At 47.4% G+C, this 17,556-nt stretch overlaps 1 non-coding gene across 1 annotated transcript; it reads left to right on the top strand.

Annotated features, from left to right (window-relative positions):
• Positions 1–2,585: 2,585 nt before the first annotated feature.
• On the top strand, positions 2,586–2,658 carry TRNAG-CCC. Its single transcript has one exon. It is a non-coding gene; the product is annotated as a tRNA-Gly (tRNA).
• The last annotated feature ends 14,898 nt before the right edge of the window (positions 2,659–17,556 follow it).

The raw sequence follows: 17,556 nt of genomic DNA, 5'->3' as shown, positions 1-17,556 counted from the left end.
TCATGGGGGAGGAGACCAGGCCTCGGCAGTGGTCACACTCCGGAGGGCGCCGTAAGAAGCAGTCGGGACTCACACACAGTCTCTGACAACTTGCTGCTGAACTGATCCAGTGGCTTGCTGCCACTGCAGCAGAAAGGGCCCGTCCAGATGGGTTCTTTCTTGTGGACGCCCCACACCGCCAGAGCCAGTTTGGGGGATATCGTTGACAGTCTGAGGACCCAAAGTATGTGCTTAGGATCTCATGTGCACGAAATGTCGCAGACAGGATGGAGTGGGGTGAAGAGCAGGCTCGGTCCTCCAGAAGCCTAACCAGCCTTTTCTCAGGAAGAAGCTACATGAGTCAGAGATGACAGGTTTCAGCAGCAGCTCCTCCACTACCAGCCTTCCAGCAAATCATTGCACCTTATCCGTTGAATGGGAATAATCCCCACCCCTCAGATGTGCTGACGACACTGGTGACCAAGACATTTGCGTGGGTATGCAGCAGGTGCTTGGTGTGTGCTGATGGAGCTCAGAGTGAAAATGTGGGTGTGGGCAAGAGCTGTCGTCTTCCTGAGTTGGGAACCAAGCTAGGCTAAAGATTCTTTTGTTTTTTTCTTTTTTTAAATTAAAGTGTAATTGATTTACAATGTTGTGCCAATCTCTGTTATACAACAAAATGGCTCAGTTTTATATTATATATACATGTACATTCTCTTTTTAATATTCTTTTCTGTTACGGTTTATCCCAGGAGATTGGATAATTCTGTGTACTATCGAGTAACACCTTGTTGTTCATCCATCCTATATATAATAGTTTACATCTGCTAATCCCAAACTCCCAGTCCTTCCCTCCCCCACCCTCTCCCCCTCTTGGCAACCACAAGTCTGATCTCTATGTCTGTGTGTCTGTTTCTGTTTTATTAGATAGCTTCATTTGTGCCATGTTTTAGATTCCACACATAAATGATATCATAAGGTACTTGTCTTTCTCTTTCCTGCTTTACTTAGTATGATGATCTGTAGTTGCATCCATGTTGCTGCAAATGGTGTTATTTCATTCTTATTATGTCTGAGTCGTATTCCATTATGTATGTGTACCACATCCTCTTTATCTAGTCATCCGTTGATGGACATTTAATTTGTAAGAATTCTTAACCTGAAGATCTAGAAGTCTATGGACGCCTGAAATTGTATGTAGAATTCTGTATTTTTGTATATTCATAATTAATAATAGATTAACATATTTCATGCTTACTGTTTGGTAGGTCCTGCATATATTATCTCAGTCTTCTCAATAACCATGTGGAAGTAAGTGAGATAGTGATAGTCACTATCTCATCTTATATGTATGCATTTTGAGGCTCATATACCTATGAATGGCTAAGCCTGGTCTGTGACTCCACGCACACCATTGTGCCAATTGCTTTGACATTTTTCTGGAAGACAGATTCTGAAGGCACCTGTGATGCAGAGAAGCCTGGATGAACAGAGAAGAAACCTGAGTAGGTTTGCTCTGTCCCAGTGAAGGGCCTGGGTCAGGAGTGCCACCTCAGGGTAAAGTAGTTTTCTCTGTTGTTTTTCTTTCTTGCTTCCTTGTTTGGGCATGAAGGCACCGATGTGTTGGATTTGCAAAGCTCTTGGAATAACCCCTGCTTCTGGGAAGGGTGGCAACAGGAGGCTCTGCCTCACAGTCTTTCCTCTCAGGCTGCAGCTTCACACGTCTCATGGCTCCCACACCCCAGAGGGAGCATTGCCCTGCTGATGTCTTGGGAATGTGGCAGCTGTGTGTTTGGAGTCATCCAGGGCACTGTGATGGTGAGCTGCCCTTACAGAAGGCCCTTTCCAGGTACCCAGTTTGAATGAGGTGCCCCCAAGCAGAGAGCAGAGAGGAGGGGAAAGAGAGGTGTCAGCAAGGGCAAGACAAGACTTAGGCCCCCCACCCTATGCTGGTAACTCAGGCTAAATAGATCTGCACTTTGAGGGTAACATTGCTGCATAGCAAATAATTACTCTGTATGGGGTCCCTTAGATAAAGACTTTGGGGACAAACCTCTCTGAGCTTGGAGCTAGGAGATCCTTTTGCTTCCTATTTAGCTGCTCTGCACTCTTCAATTAGATAAGGAATGCTTCATTTTCTACTGTTTCCTTTTTACCTGCTGTAAGAAAGCTCCCCTAATGTTCACTTGCTATGCTTTCCTCTGCCATGGTTTCTTAGTGAGATTCTTACCCCACCTCACCCAAACTCTGCTTTTATAATTTTAGTGTTCTGTGCCCCAATGTGTGTTGTAAACTGCCTTGAGTCTGTTTTGGAAAAGAAATGGGATGTGGAAAAAGTGCTAATTATGTGGTGCAGGAAGTCAGACTACAGAGAAATGGGTAGCTTCATGGAGGAGGTGGGTCGATGTGGGTCCATGGAGGGAGGATGGGCATTCCAGGCAAGGGTCATGGCTCAAGGGGAGGTATGGAGGCCACTGGCACTTACTGGCAGCTTTTACCTAGTGAGCCTCTAGAATTCTTGGGGAATCTGCAACTGGTTAGAAATATGCTTGAAACCAAGCATAGGGAAGAGAAGGTTTTCAGCTCAAGAGGAATGTCGAGGGATTTCCCTGGTGGTCCAGTAGCTAAGACACTGCACTCCCAGTGCAGGGGACCCAGGTTCGATCCCTGGTCAGGGAACTAGATTCCACATGCCGCAACTAAGAGTTTGTATGCCACAGCTAAAGATCCCACATGCCAAGATGAATATCAAAGATTCTGCATACTGCAACTAAGACCCGGCACAGCCAAATAAATAATAAATATTGTTTTTTGTAAAAGTAATGTCAAGAACACAGAAGAGCACAGAGGCATGTACATGTAGGCTTGAGGGACCACTAAAGGTCAACCACAGGCCACCCTTCTTCCTGCTTCCCCCAGGCTCTCCTCATGGGTGCTTTGACCGTGAATTGGGTGATCCTTTGCTGTGGGACCCAGCAGTCCCTCAGAAGAGGGAGAAGCCCTGTTTTACTGTAGCTCAGCGTTCAGTCATGTGCCTAGTGGTTGTGGGCCTGGGTTGGGGGTGGCGAAGATGACCTGTCGTTAGATCTTGGCACTGACTGTAGCTCCCTTGTGTGCCTTCGGGTGACACTTTGCTGTGAAGCCTCAACAAGCTTACTGTAAAATGAGGATCATAGCACTTATCTATAGGTGGGCAGAGTCAATATGAAATATAGCAGCTGCCCAATAAGTGACCCTTTTTTTCTCCTTTCCCATGGCCACTTGCTGAGGATAAAAGGACCTTACCATAGCTACCAGGTGTATTTCAGAATGTCTGTCTTAACCCTTTCCTATTCCCCAGTGCCACCTCCACCCCCACCCCCCCACCCCCACATGGCTACCACACCAAACCAGGAAAGACTGCTTGACACTGGAGTGTTTGCCGAAACCACCTCTGCTACCTGCCCTTATTCCACAGACCACCTGTTGGCTGCCTGCAGGAACTGCCCTCCTGGAAGCCAAAATGAGAAGGTGTGCAAAAGAGCAAGAGAGGTCTGTGTGCGTCCACAGCAGGGGTACCAGGGAGGTGCTGGACTGGGCTGAAAGAGAGTGCTGAGAATTTATTGTCTCATCCTTTGAAAACCTTTGAAAATTGCCCTAAAGGAATGAGAGCGGTACCTCCCCCTTGTGGTTGGCGCAACCAAGTTCATGTGTATCAGACACTTCAGAACAGTGACAGCCTGTGGTGCTCCGTATGTGTTCCCTAGCTGGCAGCTCCGCCTCAGCAATTCCATTTTGTTAAGTATCCTAAGGAAATGACTAAGTATTCACAGCATTTGTATGACAGGGTAAGAATTGGAAACAACCTAAATTTCCAACAATAGGGGAGATAGGCTATGATTCATTCAAGGGATGAAATAGAATGCTATCATGAGATCATTCCAAGACAGAAAAATTTCATGATAAATATTGAGTGAATAAACAAAGGCTATTAAACGATAGAGAATGGGTCCATTTTTTAAAGTAAACAATTTATTTGTAATAATTTTAAGTTTACAGAAAGATTCCAAAGATAGTACAGAGAGTTTCTGCATGCACTTCACCTAGCTTCTCCAAATGTTAACATCTTACATAACCATGGTACATTTGTCAAAACTAAGAGATTAACATCGGTACATTATTAGACTCTGACTTTATTTGGTTTTCACCAGTTTTTCCACTAATGTCCTTTCTTTCTGTTCCAGGATCCAACTCAATATATTACATTGCATTTAGGGTTGGTTTTTTTTTTTTTTTTTTAGTTTATACACACAGAAAAAGCATGGGAGGTTACAGATGAAAGTATGTTAACTGTGATCATAGCTGAGTGTTGGAACTATGGAGTTTTTAAAAAACTTCCTTGGGTCTTCTAATTTTTCTGTGTATAATTATCACATACTTAGAAAACTAATGCCTTCAAGCTGAGCTGGTGTCTCTCTGGTTACTCCTAGTATGGCTACTCTGTGTTGTGATTATTTATTCATTTGTCCTCTTTAGACTGACCTCAAAAGGAGGGGCCGTGTCTTCTTCATCTCCTTTTCCCCAGTCTTGCAGCTTGGGTGGGGGCACTGAATTCTGATTGAATGAATGAGTAAAATCAAAGAATTTTATTGCTACCAACTCTTACAACTAGTCTTAGCATTCTCTCAACTCAAGGAAACCCCAGGCTTATGTTTCTCCAGTTGGATGACCCCTGCAGAAGTATTGGAACTGTTTTTAAAGTCTGCAGCCCCAGAGTTGACCCTAATGCCCGTTACTGATTGAGTCACTGTGGGCAGAGTCATGGACTATGCCAAATAGCCAGACCTAGGTCATTTGACCAGGCATTTATATGGTGTCCAAAGAAAAGACAGAGTTCTATTGTCCAAGGGAGTGGGGTTGGATGTTAAGCAGGTTAAATATAACATCAGAGTCAGGTCCCAAAGCAGTTGCTTAAATCCCTGATTCTTTCCACTAAACTATAAACTTGAGGAGGATAGGTCCACATCAATACTGTTTATTGTTAAATCCCTAACACCTAGCATAGCACTTGATATGTAGCAAGGGCTTAATCAATATGCAGTGAAGAAAATACATCTCTTTGTAAAAGTAGTTTATTAATAGTATTTGAATCAGAATGATTTTAGTTGCAAATAACAGCAAACTGGCTTTGAAAAGGAAATTTGTTGGCTCATGCAGCTGAGAAGTCTAGTGGAGCCTGGTAGATTTGATGATTTGATCTATTTCTCTGCTGGTCCCCTAGCTCTGTGCTCTCAGGATCATCCTCACGTTGGCTACTCTCATGCCAGCAAAATGACTGCAGCAGTTCCAGACCTCACATCTACACTCTATACCATCTGGAGCCAGAAAGAGAATCTGTATCCAAGAATTCCCAGCAGGATTTTCTGTGGACTAAGATCATCTGTTGTTCAGTTGCTAAGTCATGTCCAACTCTGTGACGCCATGGACTGCAGCACACCAGGCTTCCCTATCCTTCACTGTCTCCTGGAGTTTGCTCAAATTCATGTCCATTGAGTCAGTGATGCTATCTAACCATCTCTTCCTCTGCCACCCTCTCCTCCTTTTGCCTTTAATCTTTGCCAGCATCAGGGTCTTTTCCAATGAGTCAGCTCTTCGCGTTTGATTAGCTTCTTCACAAAGATCATCTGATCACTTGTGAACTGGCCATTAGTGGGAGGGGTTATTTATTGGCTTAGCCTAGATCATGTGCCCTACCATTAGAACAAGTGCAGGAGGGAGTAGAATCAGCTTCCCTGAAACCATGAGGAACCCCAGTGGAAACTGAGATTTTTGAGAAGACAAAAGCAATCTAGTTCCTGGAGAGGTAACAAACAGGCATCTGACTCAGTTGTTGAGTTGTGTGGCATAGACATAGGCTGCAAGAGTTAAGAGAAGGCAGTGAGGGAGGGCTGCAGCAGCCGGAGGACAAGGGAAGCTTCACGGAGAAGAGACTGAACTAAAACCTGAGATGAACGATTTAGGCAATGGGGAGTAGTGGGCTGGGGGCAGTGAAGAGGAAGGAAGGACCCTTGTGAAGATATCACAAGCATTTCCATGTGCCAGACTGCATGCTAACCCCTCTTTAGGCATTATCTCAGTTAATCACCACAACGACCTGCAAGTTGAGTATCTTCATTGTCTCCATTTTACAGGTGAGAATCTGAAACCCAGAGGACACAGAGTAATTGTTGAAGTTGGGCCTTGGACCCAGCCTGTCTGGCTCTGGAGCCATGATGTTAGTGAGTGAAGAGGGCCAAGGCCACCTGAGAAGTGTGTGCACTAGTGGAGTGGCCTGACCTCGAAGATCATCACAGAGGTAGTTAAGACTGTGAAGTGAGGCTCCGGAATTTCGTCTCCCAGCCTGTGTTCATGCTGTCTCTTCTACCTGGAATTCCTTCTCCACATCCCTCTCTAAACCCTGCCTCTTCACAGCCTGAGCCCCATAATACATTGTAACACCTAGCCCATGTGAACTTCATGAGACTGTGTTCTCACTAGACTTATGTGAGCTCACAAAAACTGCACTTCACCTTTGTATTTGGGGGGCTTGACACAGTGAACTGCCCTTTATGGTTGCCATGGTGACCTCCTCTTCTGAGGACCGGAGGGATATCAAAGAGCCCTCAGCTTTACGTTCTCTAATCCTCTTGCTTTATAGGAAAAGAAATAGGCCAGAGAGGTTGGGACTTTCCCAAGGAACCAGTTGAGTCTGGAACCCTGGAGCCTGGGATTCCACAACGATATGGCTTGAAGAGCATTATTAGCTCTGGAGCCAGATTGAACTCAGATCCCAACTTCTCTGTGCCGGGTTTTGTGACCTGGGCAAGTCACTTAACCTCCCTGAGCTTCATTTCCCTCAGCTGTATAGTGGGGTTATAATGGCGCTTCCTCCCAGGGCTGTTGTGAGAAATAGTTCTTTTGAATTTCCAGCACAGAACCTGGCACATGATGATTCTGCAGGAAATGGAGGCTTTCGTTATCCAAGTTATGGTCTGTGAGACACAGTGACACCAGCCCTGCCCAGCAGGGCCTTCGGAATCCTCCTGTCCTCTTCCACATCCCAGTCCACACATCTTCCCTTCAGAACAGCTGAGAAACCAAAAGGAAGTCGCTGTGATGACTTTGGGGTGGGGGTGGGCAAGAGTCCCCTCCTGTGAGATACTGGCTTGGGCTAATATGACTCCCTTGTAGGCCAGAGCCCTCCCCCACCCCGTGCTGCCCCACTGGCCTGAGGCCGCCAAGGCCGGGCTCTGAGACTCCCTGCTTCTGCCTCAGGCTGGCACAGGTGTGGAGCTGCAGTGTGGTCCCTCACATGCTCTGTGCCAGACCAAGAGAACAGCAGGAATAACAGATAGCCCTGGGCAGACCCCCAGAATACAAGGTCCTTTGTCTCTGGGGTGGAGGTGCTCCCCAGGCTGGATGGCACAATCACATGACTGGGCCCCCCCATTCAAAAGATATACTAGGTCATCCCCTTTTGAGAGTCGCCACCCAGCCCCTGCTCCTTCTCATATGAGCCCCTGACTCCCCACCTTCTGCATCTCCCTGGCTGGGGGATGGTGGGCAAGTCACTTTAGTGCACTTCAGCTTCCTCCTCTGTACTATGGGGACAGTGACACCTTCTTCAGAATTAAACAGAATCCTATATGTGAGAGTGTCCCATGCTAGGTCTTCACACAGCAGGTGCTCACTATATGTTTCTCCCCTCCTTGCTCAGCTGTGCCATTGTCCAAGCAGCAGGGATCAGAACCGAGGCATAATGCCTTTGAAAGTTCGCCAAGCTCTGACCCACAGCTGTCTGAAATCACGCCTTCTGTTCCCACTGGATGGACTCCCAACACCTGGGCTTGGTCCTGGTTCTGCCCCTTACTAGGCAGCTTTTATTAATATGTATCATTCACATTCTATGAGCCTCAGTTTCCTCATCTGCAAAATAAACACATTTATTGATTCAATATATTTACTCTCTGTACTGGGCTCTGGGCACCAAGAAACAAATGAGATTGCTTGCCTTCAAGGACCTCCCGGTCTAGTAGAGGAGACAGATGTAAAGTCAGAGACACATGGAGGGAGCAGTAAGAGCACATCAGGGGGTGACCAGCTCAGCCAGGTGGATCTGGGAAGACCTCAGAGGAAGGCACATCTGAGCCACACCTTGAAAGAGGAGTGGAAATTTGCCAGGCAGCCGTGGGGGACAGATTTTGTGTCAAATGTGTTTTATTAATTGGGCTGCCTGGCCTTGCTAGCTCCTACCTCAGCCCACCTTGCTTACAGAGGAAACAAAGAAATGTGCTAGAAACTCATCTCCAGGCCAAGAGTTCCTAGAACAAGGGGCTAGGGAGGCATAGCTACCTGCAAGGCAAAATCTAGACTCACCAGCCCGCCACACAGAGGCCCATCCACCTTCATCTTCCCCTTGTATATTACACTCTGGCACAACAGAACCTCTTTTTTTGTAAATTTATTTATTTATTTAAATTGGAGGCTAATTACATTACAATATTGTAGTGGTTTTTGCCATACATTGACATGAATCATGTACACCATGGGTGTAAATGTGTTCCCCATCCAGAACCCCACCTCGCACCTCCCTCCCCATCCCATCCCTCAGGGTCATCCCAGTACACCAGCCCTGAGCACTTGTCTCATGCATTGAACCCGGACTGGCGATCTGTTTCACATATGATAATATACATGTTTCATTGCTATTCTCTCAAATCATCCCACCCTTGCCATCTCCCACGGAGTCCAAAAGTCTGTTCTTTACATCTGTGTCTCTTTTGCTGTCTCGCATATAGGGTCATCTATATTTCTAAATTCCATATATATATGTTAGTATACTGTATTGGTATTTTTCTTTCTGACTGACTTCACTTTGTGTAATAGGCTCCAGTTTCATCCATCTCATTAGAACTGATTCAAATGCATTCTAATAGCTGAGGAATATTCCATTGTGTATAAGTACCACAGTTTTCTTATCCATTCATCTGCCAATGGACATCTTGGTCGCTTCCATGTCCTAGTTATTGTAAACAGTGCTGCGATGAACATTGGGGTATCTGTGTCTCTTTCAGTTCTGGTTTCCTTGGTGTGTATGCCCCGCAGTGGGATTGCTGGGTTGTGTGGGAGTTCTGTTTTCAGTTTTTTTAAGGAATCTCCACACTACAACAGAACCTCTTAAAGGTCCCTGAGATCAACGTCAACCTGTCTCTCCTCCCTGAGTCCCCTCCCTCTCCACACCCGCCTGGCAACCTCTAGTTCATCTCCTGGAAACATAATTGGGCCCACAAGCCACCTGGACACCTTTTTATTTATAAATACATGGACTCAACCTACCTCCACAAATGACTAAGGATCCTTCAAAGACAAAAAGTAGGTCTACCCAGTGTCCAGCATAGGATTGACCCAGGGCTGCATTTCTGGGTGGATGGTTCAAAGTCCACTTCTTCAGCCAACATTGGGCTTCTGCCTCTGGCCTGCTGGCGCTGAGCAAGGCATAGCGGATGCAAGAAGCACAGGGTACCGTCCAGGGAGAAACACACATTGACAGGTAATTGTAGTGTTGGGTGATATGGTGGGAAAACAAGTGAGAGCAATTATAGGTTTCCCCTGATACCTGAAATCGGGCGTTCCACTGCAACCTTTCATAAGCCAAAATGGCGTAAGGCAAAGAAGCAGTTACCTCAGGACACAAGGATGCACAAAATTGAGCCCAGATGCTCACAGACACAGTTGAAAGCTATGGGGGCTTGATGCTGAGATGCTGAGTGGAATTCCCAGGGAAGGAGCTTGGCCATGCCACTCTCACTGTTCCACTCTGGGTGCACGCTGCCTCTACAGCTGGCTGCAGAACAAACTCTGAATGCTGTTTTTGCTTTTTGCCTTGTTTTGTAAAAGTGAAAATCCCCTTCGGATTCCCCTTGGTTAGCAAAAACAGGTACTGAGGTGGGTCTTCTGTAAACACAAAGTGGTGAAAGCAAACTTTTGAAAAGTGGGGGATACCTGTAACTTTGGGTGCATTAGAGAAGACTTGCAGTAGCCAACATGGAGCTGGGCCTTGAAAGCAAAGCAGGAGTTTGCTGGGTGGTGAGAGAAGAAAAAACTTATATAAGGCACAGAGGCATGAAAAAGCCCAGCATGCTCCAGGGACAGTAAAGTATTCCTTATGGCTGGAGCCTAAGAGGAATGGCCAGAGGCAAGGGGTGGGGTGGGAGGGGTGAATATGGGAGATGAGGCTAGGGAGGCAGGCAGGGGCCAAGGAGCAGCAGACCTCACCCTCATGTCAAGGAGTTTAGACACATACACATCCCAGGGCCAGTTATTAAAGATCTTCAAACAGGAGCAGAGTGACATGGTCAGTTTGAGGGATTCTGTATTTTAGGCCCCACAGTGAGGCATTCGAGATCTTAGTTCCATGACTAGGGATCAAACCTGGGCCCCCTGCATTGAGAGCATGGAGTCTTAACCACTGGGCCCCAGCCAGGGAAGTCCCAGTTTGTGTTTTAATGTAGAGGGAAGAGGGGATATAGAAGCCCGGGAGGAAGCTGCTCTATTAGTCCAGGGGTTTGGGCCACTAAATACTGTTAACACTCAGTCATCAGTCTGTTCGGCTCGATTCTAATCACCTTATACAAATCCCATTCTCCCAGGACCCTCTTTTAAAGATTGAAAAACTGAGGTGTAAAGAAGTCAAGTACCTTGCTTTGCTTGCTAAGTGGTGAAGCCTGGATTTGCACCCTGGTGGCACACTTCAGGGCCTGTGCTTTCAGTTTCTGTGCTATATGGGTTCTCACTAGCATCACAGCAATTATAATAATGCTATGCTAATGAGGTTTGCCAAGCGCGTATTCAACTTTGGACTGTTACCTCAGGTTTAATCAAGATCTAATCAGGTCAGCAAGGATACTGTCCAGCTGGAAGGCCATCCCCAGAGCCCAGAGTCCAGTGGAGACACTGCTCCAGGCCTCGCTGTATCTGCGCCACTCAGAGAGAAGTGACCTGGCCACCTCCCCAAACTGCTGACAGTGACCTTTGGCAGAGGCATCCAGAGCCTCGTGCTGCAGTTGGCCGACAGCCCAGCCAGAACGGCTGAGCCAGTATGACCTGGGCAGCTGCAGGGCCTGGGCCCCAGGGGCCTCCAGACACCCTGGCTTAAAGCCAGGACACTGTGCAAGGCTGCTAGAGCCCATAGCTTGGCACCCAGCATTAGGAGCCCCAGCTGGGTCACTGATGTGCTATGGAATCTTGGGAAATCCCTACCCCTCCATGGGCCTCAGTTTCCTGGAAGGTGAATGAGTAAAACTTGCCCCTGTCCTTGTCCTTCCTTCCTTACGTGGCCTGTGATGGGCAGGGCACTGGGGCACACAGAGTCATCTCTCCTGCCAGGAAAGCTGGCCCTCATGTTACTTAGGGTCTCTCCTTAGTGCCAGGCCCTGTGCTCTGTATTGAGGCCACAGAGCAGGGCTGAGCTGACTCCTGCCTCCAAGCAGTTCCCAGTTAGCTGTGGGACTAGGGAACAGATGGTAAAACCAACCGCAGCCCAGTGTGGTCGGTACTTTATTGCACAGAGAGGATACCCAAGGGGGTCTGTGGGGCTCCAAGGAGGGAGCAGCTGACTCTGCCTGCAGTGACCTGGAAGGCCTGCAAATAGGAAGAACAGGGAACTGCACTGTGTCTTGCATCTTCCAGGTCGAGAAGAGGGTGGGGTGTGTTCCTTTTGAGGCAACAACCTGTGCAAAGGCCTGGAGGCAGAAAAGACTGGTCTGTTGAGGAAAAGCTGAGCATCATGTGGCAGGTGGTGGGGAGGGGAGTGTGTATGTGTTCAAGGAAATGGGGCTGAAGGGGCAGGTGGGAGGCAGCACGGGGCCGCACTGAGTCCCAAGCCGCTAAGGCGCAGCCGAAGGCTCCTCGGCCAGAAGGAGCAGAGCCCACACACAGGCCTCGTGGGCAGCTGGGAGGGAGCCTCTGGAGCCCCAGGTGGCCGGTTCCTCCTCCCTTCCAAGACCAAAAGTCATCCTGCCCTCCTGGTCAGGGCACTCCATCCCCTCCAGTCTCAGACAAAGTCCTTCACAGAGCAGCCCAGTTATCTCAAGCACCTTATCCTTGGGAGCTTCATCCTCTATCTTCTAGATTTCCTTGGCAGTCCAGTGAGGCAGCTGAGGCTCAAAGCCGCCAGGTGATGCAGAAACAGTTTTGAGCACCTGTGGGTCAGTCCCCATGTTAATCTCTGGAGAAGGGGGCCAGACAGGATGCCTGCAAGGAGCTCACAGTCTGGCTGGGAGGACAAATGCTAAACAGGGGAGCATGCTGATAATTATTTACTGTTGTTTTGGTTGTTTAGAAAAACACATCAGCCATAAAAAAAGAATGAAAATAATGCCATTTGTAGCAACATGGATGGACCTAGAAATTGCCATACTAAGTGAAGTAAGTCAGAGAAAGACAACTATCATATAATATCCACTTATACATAGAATATTTAAAAATGATGCAAATGAACTTATTTACAAAACAGAAGTTGAGTCACAGATGTAGAAAACAAATCAGTGGTTACCAGAGGGGGAAGGAGGGGAGGGATAAATTGGGACATCGGTACTGACATACACACAGTACTATATATAGAATAGATAACTAATAAAAACCTACTGAATAGCACAGGGAACTCTATTCAATATTCTGTAGTGACCTATATGGGAACAGAACCTTAAAAAAAAGTGGATATACCTGTATGTATAACTGACTCATTTTGCTATACAGCAGAAACTAACACGATATTGTAAAGCAGCCATACTCCAATTTTAAAAATTAATTCAAGGGTGGGATGGGAAGGGGGAGAGAGGCTCAAGAGGAAGGGGATATATATAATTATGACTGATTCGAGTTGTTGCACGGCAGAAATCAACCCAACACTATAAAGCAATTATCCTCCGATTAAAAAACATCGTGAAAAAAAATTTTGCAATAAAAAATAATAAAATTAATTCAAAATTTTAAAAATAATAAATAAAAGAAAAATACATGTAGCTGGAGAACTTTATAAGAAGGAGTTGACCTCTCTGGGTAGACAGAGAAGGCATTCCTGATGTAATGTTGCAGTCTGAGCCTGAGGATGCAGAGTTGCTGGCTTACTCATTGAAGCCCGAGACGGGAGAATGTTACCAAGTTCCAGATGACTTGTCCCAGGTCCTCTGTTCACAAAGGGGATCTGACTCCAGGTCCACTGCCTCACAGTCCTCCTCCCATCGGGATTTTTCTCAAATTATTCAGATGTCACCAGTAAAGAATTTCCATATCTTTGATCTTGCTGGATCCTCCCTGAAGTAGGGCCCACCTGCCCATTTAGAGGCAAGCTGAAACCTAGGAAGTCCAAGTGACTCACCCAAGTCCACAGATCTAGGGCAAGAGTCCACATGTCTGGGCTCTGAGATACCCAGTGAGATCATGGAGGAAATGCGACGCTGTCTTTCCCAGCTTTGCCTTGGACCAGACCATCCCTGGAATGACAGACACCCAAGGGGCTTTCCTGGAAAACAACTTCCTTGAGATGAGAGCTGCTAAGAAATATTTTCAGCTCTGGGGCAGCCCCACGCTAAGACCATGTTCCTGGGCTTAGTGTATCCAGGAACCCCCTTACTGGTAGCCCAGAGCTCAGAGTAAACACTTGGGCCATGATTCTTTCTGCCCTTGATGTTTCAAACAGAACTGCTGCTGAATGAAATGGAGTGTAAGCAAGGGCTGGACAGGCCTCTAGGGGACACAGGCACCACCCTCAGAAAGACCTGTAAACAGTAGGAAGCTCTAAGCCCTGGAGCACGGGACCCTCAAGCCCTGAAGAGGGATGAGTATCTTTGGATCCCAAGGGGATCTCATCCCCATTCAGGGGCCTCTGGATCCCAGTGGGAGGACCTCTAGACCATTACAGATGGATCTTTTGGGGGTTTTAATGAGGAGTCTTTGAATACTGTGGACCCCAGTGATGGGATTCAAACAATAACAGATCACTTGTCAGAATCATGGTAACAGTTGAAGTGTTTGCATATATTTGCTGTGTATCTATGGAGTCAGTTCAGTTCTTTTCATCCCTGGAGCACGCACTCCCTGATGATCTCACACTCCACACTAGCCCTCAGAGCTTCATCTTATGGAGCTAAAGAGACTGAAGGAGGAGAAATTAAATCCAAATCCCCACAAGAAGGACACATCTGGAATCAGACCTGACCCTGTCCTGGGGCCTCCATCTGCCCTTGCACCCTCCCCACCTGCCTGCCCCCCGCACAAGCTGGCCCTGCCTTTCCAGCTCCTGCTGAGCAGCAGGCCTTAGAAGCCAAATAACCAGCCTCTACTCCTTTCTGAAAAAGCCTTGTCTGGGGAGGTGGGACGAACTGGAGACCTTCATCCTGACTCTGCCTCCTTCCATGCTTTAATAGGAATTTAAGTGAAATTGTGGGTCTGGGACCTCCCTGGTGGTCCAGTGGCTAAGACCCTGCACTCCCGATGCCGGGGGCCTGGGTTCAGTCCCTGGTCAGGGAACTAGATCCCACAGGCTGCAACTAAAGATCCTGTATGCTGCAACGAAGACCCAACATAGCCAAATAAATAAATAAGTAAAATCACAGATCTGAAAGTACTTGGTAAACTGAAAAACGTTGAACTGACACAAACAAGGGGAAAATACCACTCTTGTTTTGTACAGAGATGAGTGGTTTAACATCATGCCTCTGAGGGGCTCACAGTCTGGGTAGACAGACACACAGACCAACATGGCATGATTAGTGTGACAGCAACCAGGGTGTGCCAGGCGCTGTGAGGGTACAGACAACTCCTGAGGGAGAAAGAGGTCTTGAGAGGAGGACACCCTGGAGATGGGCCCTGAGGGAGGTGTGAGAGTTTACCAAGTAGACAAAAGAGAAGACGTGCATTTCAAAGGCAGGAACAGCTGGTGTAAAGGCAGGGGGCCTGGAGAGGGAATGGCATCCAGCTAGAGCCAGAGAGTCCAGTCAGGGATGGGCAAATGAGTCTTGGCAAGGCAGCCAGGGCAGGGCAAAGAGCGCTGAAAGGCTTACCAAGAAGATTTGGAGTTCTTTTCAGTAAATAACAGAACTTCTAAAGCAGGGAAGTGGTACTTAAGCAAGAAATGATTTTTTCGATTCTTCACAAGTTTCAAAATAGAGACTTAGAGTGAGGAAGCAAATTGCTCAAAGCCTCAGTATTAGGAAAACAGAACTAATTGGAGATATGTATTGCCACACTTATATTTTTATATGCAAATATTTATACTTATATCTATAAAAGATTTATTATAAGTATATATATATATATATATACACACACACACATCTATATGGGGCTTCCCAGGTGATGCTAGTGGTAAAGAACCCACCTGCCAATGCAGGAGATATAAAGAGACACAGGTTCAATCCCTGGGTCGGGAAGATCCCCTGGAGGAGGGCATGGCAACCCACTCCAGAATTCTTGCCTGGAGAATCTCATGGACAGAGGAGCCTGGTGGGCTACAGTCCATGGGGTCGCAGAGAATCAGACACTACTGAAGTGACTTAGCACACACACACATATATAGGAGATTTTTTTTATATATATAAAGAATTGGCTTATGCAGTTATGGAGGCCAGCGAGTCCGAGGATCTGCAGGGTGAATCAGCAAACTGGAGGCCCAGGAGAGCTGATGGTTTAGTTCCAGTCCAAGTCTGGAGCTATCTGGACACCCTGTGATCCAGTCAAATTGGCACATAAAATTATCACAGCCTCACAGCTAACTAGTGGTAGGGCTCGGGTTCGATCCCAGGCTATCTGACTCGAGAACCCATTGCCGCAGCAGCCTCTGGGCAGAGATCCAGGGCTGTCTTTTCCCAGCCTGATCTCCAGCCTCATGCCAGCTGGAAAGAAGCAGCCAGTTACCAGCCAGGTCAGGCCATGGGCCAGCCAGAGATAACCAAGCGGGGCTTGGGGAAGGACTAAACAACAGCTTCTCTGTTTTAGGCAAGGCTTTACAAAGGGTCCTACGCCCTCTTGGGCAAGCAGGTGAGGGCAAAGGGGCTGGGGCTCCAAAGGAACCGGCCAGCAGGAGCAGGACCTCCCCTGCTCTCATCAGATGTCTAAACAGCGGTGCCTCTGTCTCCCTTCCCACCCCCTGCTCCCTGACCTGGAGAGTCATTGCTTTCAAGATTGTTGGAACTGGAAAAGCCCCCAATCTTCCCTTCTTCAATCAGTTCCACACCATTATTCAGATGGCAAAACAGAGATCCAACGGGCTTCCCCACTGAGCCAATTCAGTTCTTGTCAACCCATGTTTATAGGTCTCACTGTGTTCTACCGTGTAGGGGCTCAGATGGTAAAGGAATAGAAGAGGCAAGTCCAAGAGAGTGGTTATGTGACTCTCTCCCCACCAGCCTGGAACCCCTAAGGAATAAAGATGGACCCACCTCTGTGCCTCCAAAGTGAGCACAGGGCCTAGCATAGAGAAGGTGTGTGTGCCGGCTATTCAGTATTGTCCCCACATGTTCCACAAGGTCCTGGGGTACCTATGAGAGACACAGAGAATGGAATCTTCATGGGTTGGGGCTAGTATAAAGGTGGGTGGTGAGAAAAAGGAAATTGAGGATAAACCATGACAAGTTCCAGGCTTCAGCTCCCGGGTACATGGGGGTATGCTTCCCTAGTTTGAAGGACAGCTGGAAGAAGTGCAAATCTAAAGGGAGGATGACAAGCACAGCAGGGACCCTGAAATTATGAGTAAAGGTCTGGAGAAGGAAAAGTAAAAGGTTTGTTTGGGGAAGGCTGTTGGTATGTCTTGGAGAGCAGGAAGAATTAGGTATGAGTGGTAGGAGGTTTGGAGTGGAGGCTGAGATTGGTCCTTGATTCCTTTCTGGCAGTGGAGAGCCACTGTAAGTCTGTAACAGATCCTCAGAGAGATGATTCCAGAAGTCACTTCCAGGGCCTTCCCTGAGGGTCCAGTGGCTAAGACTCCAAGCTCCCAATGCAGGGCGCTTGGGTTCAATCCCTGGTCAGGAAACTAGATCCCACATGCTGCAACTAAGAAAGCACTGCCACAACAAAGATAAAAGATTATGCGTGCTGCAACTAAGAACCGGTACAGCCAAATATATAATTTTTTTAATTCTTAAAAAAAAATGGTCACTCCCAGCAAGCACCATGGAAACAGTACCGCCAGATTCCTCAGGGAGTAGGGGAGATGAAGCCAGGCTGTGCCCACATCAGTGTCCACTTTCTTCCCTGTTCACCATATTTACCCCTCCCCACTCTGAGGGGAGGGGTAAATGCCCATTGGGCAGATGAAGAAGCTAAGACACAGGGAGGTGAAGTGTGTGCCCAGGGTCACAGCTGGGAAGAGAATCACTTGGAGCCCATCCCCCTCCTACCTTACAGAGAAAGAAAAAGAGGCCCAGAGGGGAAGGTCCCCATTTTGCCCATGAGGAAGTAGAAACACAGAAGGTTGGGTCTTTTCCAAGCTATTCAGTAAATAGTGATCAAGCCCTCCAAACATCCCAAGTGTTTTTTCATCTCTCCACAGAACTGGACCTT

This window comes from Cervus elaphus, chromosome 8, assembly GCF_910594005.1.
Source record: "Cervus elaphus chromosome 8, mCerEla1.1, whole genome shotgun sequence".
Taxonomy (NCBI): domain Eukaryota; kingdom Metazoa; phylum Chordata; class Mammalia; order Artiodactyla; family Cervidae; genus Cervus; species Cervus elaphus.
The sequence above is the reverse complement of the archived record's forward strand: the minus strand, read 5'-3'. Positions and strand labels throughout refer to the sequence as shown.